General features: G+C 42.5%; 1 long non-coding RNA gene across 1 annotated transcript; it reads right to left on the bottom strand.

The window, feature by feature from the left end:
• Nucleotides 1-4,318: 4,318 nt before the first annotated feature.
• LOC118356998 lies at nucleotides 4,319-10,177 on the bottom strand. The gene is made up of 3 exons (XR_004820089.1): nucleotides 9,518-10,177; nucleotides 6,815-6,935; nucleotides 4,319-4,421 (listed from the first exon to the last, which is right to left on the bottom strand). It is a non-coding gene; the product is annotated as an uncharacterized LOC118356998 (long non-coding RNA).
• Nucleotides 10,178-11,742: the final 1,565 nt, after the last annotated feature.

Here is an 11,742-nt window from a genome sequence, read left to right as displayed (position 1 = left end):
GATTTAGGGTATATTTTGATCTGTTAGAAGAAACTGTATCTCAAAATTTTAAAGAGAGAACAACTTATATATATATGCCAAAAATAAGGGTAACTACTATGAAGGGATAAAATATGACTCTAAAAATGAAAAATAAAAAATGTTTTTTTTTAAAAGATTGATAAGATGTTGGTTGAAAAAGGGAAAAAGAAAAAAAAACAGTTAACAAAAATTAACTTTGATGAACTAATGAATCATGGTAAAAAAAAGCCATGAATTGGGCGCCTGGGTGGCTCAGTTGGTTAAGCGACTGCCTTCGGCTCAGGTCATGATCCTGGAGTCCCGGGATCGAGTCCCGCATCGGGCTCCCTGCTCAGCAAGGAGTCTGCTTCTCCCTCTGACCCTCTTCCCTCTCGTGCTCTCTATCTCTCATTCTCTCTCAAATAAATAAATAAAAATCTTTAAAAAAAAAAAGAGTAATATTAAAAAAAAAAAAAAGCCATGAATTTTATGTGCAATATTCCCCTAGCGCTGGAGTTCTCCCGTTCTCCTTGATCGGTAAACTTGGTCTTGGCTTGCTGGCTGTTCGTGCTGATCTTCTGGGGGAGGGGCCTGTTGCTGTGGTTTCCAAATGTCTTTGCCGGAGGCTGAATTGCCCCGCCCTTGTCGGTCCGGGCTAAGCAAGCTGCTCGGGTTTGATCTCAGGAGCCTTTGTTCCCTGCAAGCTCTCCGTACAGCCTTGGAGGACCAGGGCAAAAATGGTGGCCTCCCAATCTCCACCCGGAGGAGCTGAGAACTCGGGGCCCCGCTCCTCAGTGCGCCCACAGAGAAAAGCAGTCACTCCCTTGTCCCCGGTCTCCGGCTGCTCTCCGTGCTCACCCGGCCTGTGACCGAGCGTTGCTATCTCTGGCACCCGACACCGTGTGGAGTCTCCAAACCCAGCCGATCCCTGCGGTGCGTTCCCGCGCTGCTCCTCCCCGGGAAGGAAGGGGAGTCTCCCCGGATCTGCCGCCTGTTGGGTCCGTGCTGGAGGCGCAGTGGCCCGACTGGGCCGCAGATCACAGTTTATGGCAACCCCGAGCTGAGAGCCCGCGCCTCGGCTCCGTCTCTGCAGCCGGCTTCCCTGCTCCGATACCTGGGAGCTCTGGCGCACTCAGGCACCCCCGGTCTTTCTGTGACCCCGAGGGTCCTGAGACCACACTGTCCCGGGAGGATTCCACCCCCCACCTAGCCACTGCAGCGACATCCCTCAGCGGAGCCGACTTCTAGAAGTTCCGATTTTGTGCTCCGCGACTCTATCACTTGCCAGAAGCGGCCGGCGGAGGCCCCTCCCCCGCCGTCTATCCTCCCGAATATCGCCTCGGATTCACTTCTCTGCACGTCCTACCTTCCAGAAAGTGGTCGCTTCTCTGTTCAGATAGTTATTGCTACTCTCCTCTTTGATCTCCTGTTGAGTTCGTAGGTGTTCAGAATGGTTTGATCCCTATTCAGCTGAATTCCTGAGACCAGACGAAATCTAGGTCTCCTACTCCTCTGCCATCTTGCTCCCAACAATTAAATATATTTTGATCACTCGCTGTGCAAATAGCTCTGTGCCAATTATTTTGAGGTATATTAAGATTTTTAACATAGCTCCTTTCCTCATGTATATTGTGATCAATTTTAGTAGACATAATTAGTAAAGCTTATAATATCCTTTAGATAAGAAGCTTAAGCATACAGTAAATGCTTAGTAAATGTTAAATATATTATTATTACCTCGGCTGTTGTTGTTATTTAAACAAGCACCCCAGGTCAGGAATACTTAAAGTGCCTTCTGGGAACTGATTTTGGCTGGTTTTCATGGGACAAGGAGCCTATGACAGAATTGGTATGAACTTTGTCGCTAATTTCATTGCTTAGTTTAGCCTACTTTTTTTGTTGTTGTTGTAGCAAGACTTTGTGGATGAAGGAAGCAATTTGTTGACTTACACTCTGGTGCCAGCTCCTCATCTTCTTGGAAACCACAATAAATAATTCCACACTTAGCGTGGCACTCTGTGAGGCGATTTTGGTGCAGGTGCCGATGGCACCATCTCTGGGATCTTGGGATCCACTGCCTACCCTTTCACGTGGCACATTCTTCTCTCTCTCAAGCCAATCTGTCAGGACTCTTGTTTTTCTCTCTCAGTTTTCCTCCGTTTCTCACTGTTCAAGAGCAGTAAACAGTCTCGATATAATGGATAGGAGGGAAACACTTCACTTAACCAGTAGCTGTGGATTTCCACAATTCCTGACCTTGCAGCTAAAGTGCGGTCGACCAAGCTGGAGGACGTGGGCACCGTGTCTAAAGGAGCAAATGTGCAGGAAAAGTGCAGGTGGCCATGTGGTCTGATTGTACAGGCACGAGCCTGGGAATGGAACGGAGTCTTTAAAGCCCCTAGAAGGAAAGTGGTGATGGACAGGGTCCAGACTAGGGCCAGTGTTCAAGGACTCAGAGTGAGCACTACGATTCCTGATTTCAATTGCTTGCCTCAGTTCCGTTCGGAAAGCGTTCACCTGATTGGGTTTTTATTGAGTGTGTGCTATCATCTAAGTTCTGGAGATTCTAGTTTAGTAGGTCTGGGTGGGACTTGGGAATTAATATTTTATTTTATTAAATGTTTTAAAGTTTGAGTATAGATGACACACAGAGTTATATTAGTTACAGGTGTGTGACATAGTGATTGAACATCTCTATACATCATCCTGTGCTCAGCACAAGTGTACCTATTACAATATCTGGAAATCATTATTTTAAAAAAGATCTCCAAAAGATTTTGATGATTTCCAGGTTTGGGAATCACTACCAGGGAATCTCTTATTGTTTCAACAATGTCTCCACTATCTGAAGGAGGTGTCATTACTTTATTCCTCTATGCTTCCATGTGTATTTCCTGAGAACAGAGATATTCCCTCCCATAACTACTTTGGTTGTCTATCGCTGCATAACAAACCAGCCCCAACTTCATGGTATAAAATAACCGCTATTTTGTATTGCTTATGGCTTCTTCTGTGGGTCAGGAATTTGGAGAGAGAACAGCGGAGATGGCTTGCCTCTGTTTTATGCTGTCTGAAGCCTCAAGTGGGAAGATTCAACATTCTTTATTCACATGTCTGGTGTCTGGACTGGGATATATCAAATCTGGGCTCAGCTGTAACTGTTGCCCAGGGTCCCTCTACGTGGACTCTTCACGTGTCATGGGTTTCCTCACAGGATAGTGGCCTTAGCGTCATCAGCTTCTATAACGGCAGGTCAGGGCACTAAGAGGAACTGTTCTTGTGAATCAAGTAAAAGCTTCAAGCTTTCTTTTAGGGCAGTCTCAGAAGGCACACAATGTCCCTTTTGCTCTACTTCATTAGTGGAAGCATTCAGAAGCCTGCCAGAATTCAGGGGTATGAAATTAGAACCGACATCTCAATGGGAAGAATGTCAAATAACATGCAGCCATCTTTATAATTTCCACAATAACCAGAGTATAATTAGAAAATCAACAAATTTAGCATCGATACAGCTCAGCCTGCTCCTGGGTTCTTAAGTTAGTCTGGCCAGGTGTGACATCTGTCTGCCTTTTACAAGGTGTATGAAATTTGGCAAGTAACTCTGGTCTCTGATCCTTAATTTCCTCATCTCTAAATGAGGCCAATAACACCTCTGTCTCTTAGAGTTTCTGGGAAGACTAAATAAAAATAGGTTGATGAGTCTGGCACCTACGAGTGGCTTAATAAGCTTTAGGTCTCCCTTTCCCCTTGGAGAATTAAACATGACATCAGGTGCTCAATAGGTCTACAATTAATTACTGTTAACTTGGGAAGCTTTAGAGGTGATTTTGACTTTTTAAGAAATAACGACGAGATTCATTATGAACTTAAATTGTTGCCTTACTAGGTTCCATTTCTGAAGGTTCATCTTTCCTTTGTTAGATGCACACTAAGTATATTCAAGCAAGAGAGGATACATTCCTTTTTTAAAACAAACAAACAAACAAGTTTTAATCATTTTAAAATAAAACCCTATGCTACCAATCTATCAATATCACTAAAGTACAAACCTCGAGAACATGATTAATTTCTGAATCAGGATACCTTTGGCTGAAGGTAGCAGAAAACCCAACTCAAGTCACAAAACAGCTTAAACAGTAGAGAAAACTTATTGTTTTATAACAAGAAGACCAGAAGCATGGACACTCCCTAGTTAGGTAATTCAATGGCTCAATGATTTCACAAAGGATCCACAAATGGTTCTTTCTAAGTCTCTACTGGCGCCTCTTCCATATGTTGGGCGAGACTACAAATGAAAATCCACTCATCGTGCCAAGATGGCTATAGTAGTTCCAAGCATCATGTTTTGACATGGCAACCTTCAGAAGAGACCATTTCTTCCTGTGAGCTCCTGAAGCGTGGGCCATTTCTTCTCTGAAACCCTGCGGAAGACACTCCTTCATCAGCCTTGCATCACCTGCACGTGTCTAAACCGCACAGGATGGGAAAGGGAGCCCCATTGACGACTTACACCAAGTGTGGTATACTCTTTGGGTCTGGTGTTAGGACTAGAACCAGCCTTTTCTGAAATACTGGCTGTTGGAAGGGGGCTGAGTAGATTTTTGTGGGGAGAGGGACAATAAATAATACCCGCTACTATATACCAGTTAGATTTTAAGGTATGTCCAAGCATTGGAAATTGGAATGAAGGATCCATTTTTGTACATCTGCATCATTAGTAAATGCTCGAGGTTATTTAGCATGCAGTTTTGATAAGCAATTGGTGTGAAATATAATAGGAATGATTTGGTAATCAAGAAATATAAAGCAGATTTAATTAACTTTGAATAGCTCTTTAAAATAGTAAATGTTTCAAAAAACTAATTACCATTTCTAAGATTCTTAAAAATTTCCCAAATTTAGTACGGAGTTTCTTATAAGAGTACTCACCATTTTTGCATTTATATTTCTTTTTAGTCCTAGCAGGTAAACTCTCTCTATAAGAATGGATTTTCTTTGTAACTTTTTCTACTAATCAATTTCTCTATAAAATGATGGATGCAATTAAGAATGTATTTAAGAACTAAATGTCATCACTCCCCTTTCCTAATTTTGGTTTGTTTCTGTATTTTTCCCCAAGCAAAATAGTAATAATAGGCTATGTTCAAAGCCCTAGTAATCCCTACTTGCCCAGCTATTTACTACTAATTACCATAGTGATTTCTATTTGCCTTCTATGGCATATAGAAAACTGAATGTTCTGGAATGCAATTTAGAGGGTAAAAGAGATCAGCTTCTAATGTCCTCATGTCATTTGTTACAGTTAATATCAGACAGGTAAGCTAGGTAATGAAGTAACAAACAACCCCCAGTCTCCAATCTCAGGTAAGTTTATATTTTGCTCATGCCACATACCCATAGAAGTTTGATGAAGTATAGAAGACGCTGCTCATGTTAATGACTCAAGCACTCAGGCTGATGGAGCTGCCATTTCAAATGTGCCACAGGGAAAGTGGAGCTCTCCGGGGGGGGCGGAATACCAGCAATTACATGTTTTGTCCAGAAGCTACACATGGCTCCAATTATATAGCACCCCAACCCATGGGGATCAGGTAGTAGGATCCTACCATGTCCTTAGGAGATGGAGAGCCTGCGACACTGGCGAGCAGTAATTCTGAAAACTGCAAAGATGTACCAGTGTGTATCACTGCCTTTCACAAGAAGGGAAGACACGCCCCAAGGCAACCATTAGTTTTCAGTTATAAACAAAATGGAAATGCTTCAGTTAGGGTGGTACTCCATATCCTGGCTTTGTTACCAATATGGCTTCATGAAAGACAACAAATTCTGGTCTTGGGAATTTACCCTCCTGTTAAGGATAACATTTTTAGGTTTTCCAAATCTCTACTGTGTCACTGCATACTAGGACGGTGGATCAAGTGAGTAATCTGTGGAGTCTACTTCTAGCTACCCAGTCTAATTTCCTCTTTGCATTCTATTCCTGGGTCTTCTGTTCACATTGCTTTGATATCATAGATTGTTGGGTTTTCAACTGCAAACACCGGGCCATCTGCATTTATTTGGCATGAAGTATGATTCATTCTAAAGAGAACCAAAACCTTTATCGCTGATGTTGATTATCATAGTCATGCCTGCATGAGCACAGTGAACAAGCACCTATCATGAGCTTAGTCCGATATGCAGTCTGAATACTCCAGCCATTTCTCTTTTCTGAGCACTCTAAGGAAGCCAGTGGCTCCTTAATAAATCAGGCTTCATGGCAAGATTGGCAACAGAAGAAATGCCTCATACGATAGGAAATAAAGGGTGAAGTCCAGCCACTCTTCTCCATTGGTGTTTAATGATATAATAATAATAATAATAATAATAATAATAATAATAATATCACCCAAATAGTTAAATATACATTTCATTCTAGACTCTTTAATAGTTGTTTTATGTGTGTGTGTGTGTATGTGTGTAAACTACAGTGAGTTGTCTGGTATTGTCCCCATTTTCACATGAAGATACTGAGTCTCACAGGTTTGTTCAAGTCGCTACTTGGTGTCTCCAACTGTTATCAGACTTTGAAAAGTTAGGCCTGACTTTATTTTATTAACTTTCCAGTTTTTTTTACTTCTGTAAAGATGTTATCTGTATCTGTAACTTTTTAGTACTAGCTCATTGCTTTCTATTTTGTATAATACTGGTGTAAGTATACCTTTAAAATCTTCCCAGTCTACTGTAAGTACCTCCCAAAATCTCTGCATGATTGCTGACCTAAGTCTCAGGAGTAGAAAATGTTTGTGAGTGAATGAATGCATGTGACGCTCACATGTCTAGTTGAAAGCCAGCACCGGCTTCTGGTGGGCAAGTCCAGACGCGTGGCGCTGCCTCGAACTCCAAAGCCCATTTGCCACCAGTATGTCTATACAAACAGAATTAACTCTTTTCACCTAAGCAGAAGAGAAAATTTTTAGAATGACTTTCTTTTTTTTTTTTTTTAAAGATTTTATTTATTTATTTGAGAGAGAGAGAATGAGAGACAGAGAGCACGAGAGGGAAGAGGGTCAGAGGGAGAAGCAGACCCCCCGCTGAGCAGGGAGCCCGATGTGGGACTCGATCCCGGGACTCCAGGATCATGACCTGAGCCGAAGGCAGTCGCTTAACCAACTGAGCCACCCAGGCGCCCTTTTTTTTTTTTTTTTTAAAGATTTTATTTATTTATTTGAGAGAGAGAGAATGAGAGACAGAGAGCACGAGAGGGAAGAGGGTCAGAGGGAGAAGCAGACCCTCCGCTGAGCAGGGAGCCAGAATGACTTTCATAAAAGAAAATGCAGGCTGGTTGTAGAAGATCTAGAAAATGCAGAAAAATATAAATACGAAAATAAAAATAACTCCATATTCTAGAGGTTTTCCCAATGACTGTTTTTAAAGACATTTATACACACACAATTTACGTAGCTGCAATCATATGTAGTATTGTAGCCCTGTTTTTCACTTTTCAGTATGTCGTTTAAACTCTTTCTCAAAAGATACTTGTCTGTGGTCTCAGGCTGTTCCAACCTATGGAGGGGCCATAATTTATTATTAGACATTTAGGTGCTGTCATTTTTTGCTATTGTAAATAATGTCGTTATGAACAGCTTTCTATATAAATGTTTGTGAGCACGACCATCTGTCCGTTGGAGTCCCTTGACTGGTGACACATACCTGCGCTGACATTTGACACAGGGAACTGAAGCTGGGCTCTATAACCTGCCAAGAAGACAAATAGGGTAACAGCGGCCTGTCTCACTCTCATAAAATGACATGGTAACAACTATAATTTTGCAGGCCATTTGTTTGGTTAGAAGCTTGATGCCTCATTGATTCCATACACAATGTATTCCAAAAGAATGAAGGTGACCTTAGAGACAGCCAGCCATTTGGAATCCAATTAATCAAGCTTCAGGATATTTGGTGCCCAACACCAACCAGAGACATCATGATCCATCAGATGCTTGTGACTCAGAATTAGAATTTAGCAAGGGCTATGGATTAGGTCTAGCTTGTGGGTGCTCTTCTGGAAAGAACAGAAGAGCTCAGTCTTTAAAACTAAAGGAATGCCCATTGCCAGAGGCTTTTGTAAAAAAGAGGAAAAATAGTAATATATTCTCAAATTTAGTGAACTTTACTGAAGACTGTCAAAAGAGGAAATCTTTAGTTAAGCTTGAATGTCACCCCACCAGAGGACTGGAGTTTTAAAATCACAGTCTTAGAATTCTGCTTCCAGGACATCTGAGAGATATAGCATGTCAATTTATAAAGTTCTTTAAACTGGGGTTTTATTTATTTTGTCAATTTCTTGCAGAATCAACAAAAATTAAAATTCAAATTTATAAAAAAAGGACCCAGTTAGGTTTCCAGTTATGGAAGCTACAAGCATGAATGCTTAGTATTCATCTCCAATAGTCTAAGAGGATAAGCTTTTACCTTTGATCAGGAATTTATTTAATCTTCTAGGACAGTGTTGGACATTCTAGGTCCAAATTCCAGGTATTTAATATGTTTCAGTTTTGCTCTCTGCTTCATGATGACAATTTAATCTCCAGCTCTTAACATTGTACTAAATTGCTATATTAATATTAATATCAGAGTGTGAAAAATTCAACTGGTAAATGGTATGCAAATTAGCCTAATGCAAACTTTTGTGCACTCAAAAAAATCCTTTGAAACAAAGGTAACTAAAGTGGTAAAAAGATCAACTAATCACCATTAAAGGGAAGATTGTTACAAGTAAAAGTAACATACTTCAAAGCAAACATGACTGATTTTAATCAAGCAATATGGATATAATAACTGGAACAAACCTTTGATTATATTATGGGGTGTAAACAGGAAACATCCCCCCCCCCACTGTCACAGTGCTATGGTTTGAATTGTATCTGCAAAAAAAAAAAAAAGATATGTTGAAATCTGAACCTCTGGTAGCTGCGAATGTGACCATATTTAGAGAAATATGGTCTTTGCAGATGTAATCCAGTGAAGATGAGATTGTTAAGGGTGGGCTTCACCCAGCATGACTGCTGTCCTCAGAAGACAATATAAATTTGGGCAGATGGAAATGCACAGAAGGAAGACAATGAAGACAGCCTTGTCCTGATGGAGACAGAAACTGGAGTGATGTGCCTTCAAGCCAAGGAACACCAAGAATTTCTGGCAAACACCAACGGCCAGAAGAGGCAAGGAAGAATTCTCTCCTCTAGGTTTCAGAGGGAACATGGCCCTACTGACACAGTGATTTCAGATTTCTGGCCTCCGGAACTATGAGACAACTAATTTCTCTTGTTTTATGTCACCCAGTTTGTGGTACTTTGTTACGGCAGCCCTAGCAGACTAATACTCTTAGGTTTCACTTTGCTCTGCCAAATTCCATTTTTCTTTTTCTCTTGCCTTAATTAAATCTGGGAAAGATCACATAGATTTCTGGTCAGTTTCTATTTTTAAAAGTTAGTCCAGTTTAAGTCTCCAATCTCTTATCCAATTGACATCTCACCTCCTTCCCTGTCTCCAGTCAGCCAGGCTCACGCGTCAGACGGCTTGGGGTGGGGAAGGCAGGTGGGTTGCTCTGGCACCTTTCCAACCCCTCCTAGAAGTGATGGGGAGAGGCAGGTGTCATTCTAGGACATGCCCTCCATTTGCTGGGGCTGGGTCTCTGGTGCTGGAAGCAAGGAAGTGGACTGGGATAAATGGCAAGTGTTGTTTGCTATAACAGTCAATGATGGGGTGTCACCTTTGACTCGTTCTTTCTAAATCTGGTTCTGTGTTAAGGCGACCTCTATGTTTCCTTCATTTGGTGTTTTGCTTTACTCCTACCCGCTCAGGTCCCTAGAACTTCCCATGAGCTAGAGTCCACTGTGTCTCCTTTTGGTGCCTTCCATAGAATCGTGTCCAAGATGCAGGATGGCCTCAGAGTGACTGTCTTTCCTCTTCTCTGTGTCCTTCCCGATGATCCACGAGAACTACCAACATCTTCCACTCTCTATATCTTGGGACTCCGATGGAGAGACCTAGTCCTGTCCTCTGTGAAAGTGGTGAGGGCCGCTCTGTGAAAATGGCGAGGCCGCTATCAACAACATCCTGCCTTCAGTACCCCCTGGGCAGGAAGTGGTCTCATGCTCAGGAAGGGAGAACCCTCCACACCCACCCTCATCAGGATCCACACCTCCCAGAGACTCCTCCTGCAACCTGCTCACAGGCGTCAGCTCATAGACTGCACAAGCATCCCACCAGCCAGCCGGGGGCAGCACCTGTATCCTTGCTGCTGGTGCCCCACACCCTACAGAAGATTCTCTCAGGGCTTCAGTTGCCTGGCTTTGATGGATACTTTCTGCACCCTCCTCCTTCTCACTGAGGGGAGGAAAAGGACTTAGGTGGAGAATAGGACTCTCTCTATGAACACTGTATTCACTTGGCTGTGGATTCCCATGGCCTCCCTCCCTCTTCCCCTGGCCCCCCAGAAAGATGTGGGGGCAGGCATGAGATCTGGGGAGAGCAGCTCCAACTCAGTCCTGAGGAGAGGTTCTTGATTCCTTTTGAGGACATGGGAGTATTGAATGCCTCTTTGCCCTCATATTTGAATTACTAACTGATCTCAAAACCTTAACCAGCCAATCTCCAAGCCTGTGAGTGGAAGACTTCCTTCCCCTAAAGCTCAATGGGATTCCCACCTAGTGGAAGGGGGCCATGCCTCTTTGCCCTCACTCTTTGTCTTGGGAGTGTTGAAGGCATGATGCTGACAAGATGGCACCACTTTTGTGAGATGGGAGGGGATGGCATGACTGGAAAAGATGGGTTACTGACTCCTGGGAAAATAAAAATTCCCACTCAATTGCTGTTACACCAGGAAAATGTTTCTGTTCCTAGGTTTTTTTTTTTCCTTCCTCTTACTTCTCCTTTGATATTGCAAGATGTTTTAGATTTTGCTAACATGTTATGATGAATGAGATGGAGGAGGAGTGACATTTAATGTGTCCACATCTGATGAGTATGCTGCAGGTGGCTGTGCCTCATGGCCCCCTTCCACTAGGTGGGATCCCATTGAGTTTTAGAGGAAGGAAATCCCCTTCCACTCACAGGCCTGGAGATTGGCTGGCTAAGGTTTTGAGATCAGTTAGTGAATCAAACAGAATGAGCTATTGGATGACTCCATTTCTAAACTCTTTTCAAAATGTGACACTCCTGATGATCAGTACTACCTGGAAAGTTGTTAGAAATTCTCAGGCCCCGCCCCAGACCTACTGAACTAGAAACTGGGGGCGGCTTGCAGACATGTGTATTAATTAGCAAGCAGTCCAGGTGAGTCTGATGTACATCAGTATTGAGAACTGCTGTTCCAGAGACGCTCCTCTTCACCGATAAAATGACACCCTAGCCTCTCTAAGAAACGAGTGTCTACTTGGTATGGCCTAACACAGAAGACATAATTTAATTTAAAAATTATTCCTTCACAATTTTCTGATGATTTTACTTTCCATCCATCACATACTTCAGCTCAAAAGCTTTGGGATATGCTTTAGCTGAGGCAAGGAGAATCTCTTTTCCTAAGAGTATGGAACTCCAGAAGTTTAGTAACTGCCTTAAGCGCGGCAATTTCTACTTGTTTCCAATCATCCTTACTGTGATGTTTATTACTATGAAGGGATTCCTGGCGTAAGATGACGAGACTCAGCTCTCCTTGCCTTATTTTCTCCATAGCAATTATCATCATCAAACATACTA

The sequence above is a fragment of the Zalophus californianus genome, chromosome 5 (assembly GCF_009762305.2).
Source record: "Zalophus californianus isolate mZalCal1 chromosome 5, mZalCal1.pri.v2, whole genome shotgun sequence".
NCBI classification, from domain to species: domain Eukaryota; kingdom Metazoa; phylum Chordata; class Mammalia; order Carnivora; family Otariidae; genus Zalophus; species Zalophus californianus.
Note: the sequence above shows the minus strand (reverse complement) of the source record. Positions and strands in the feature narration are given on the sequence as shown.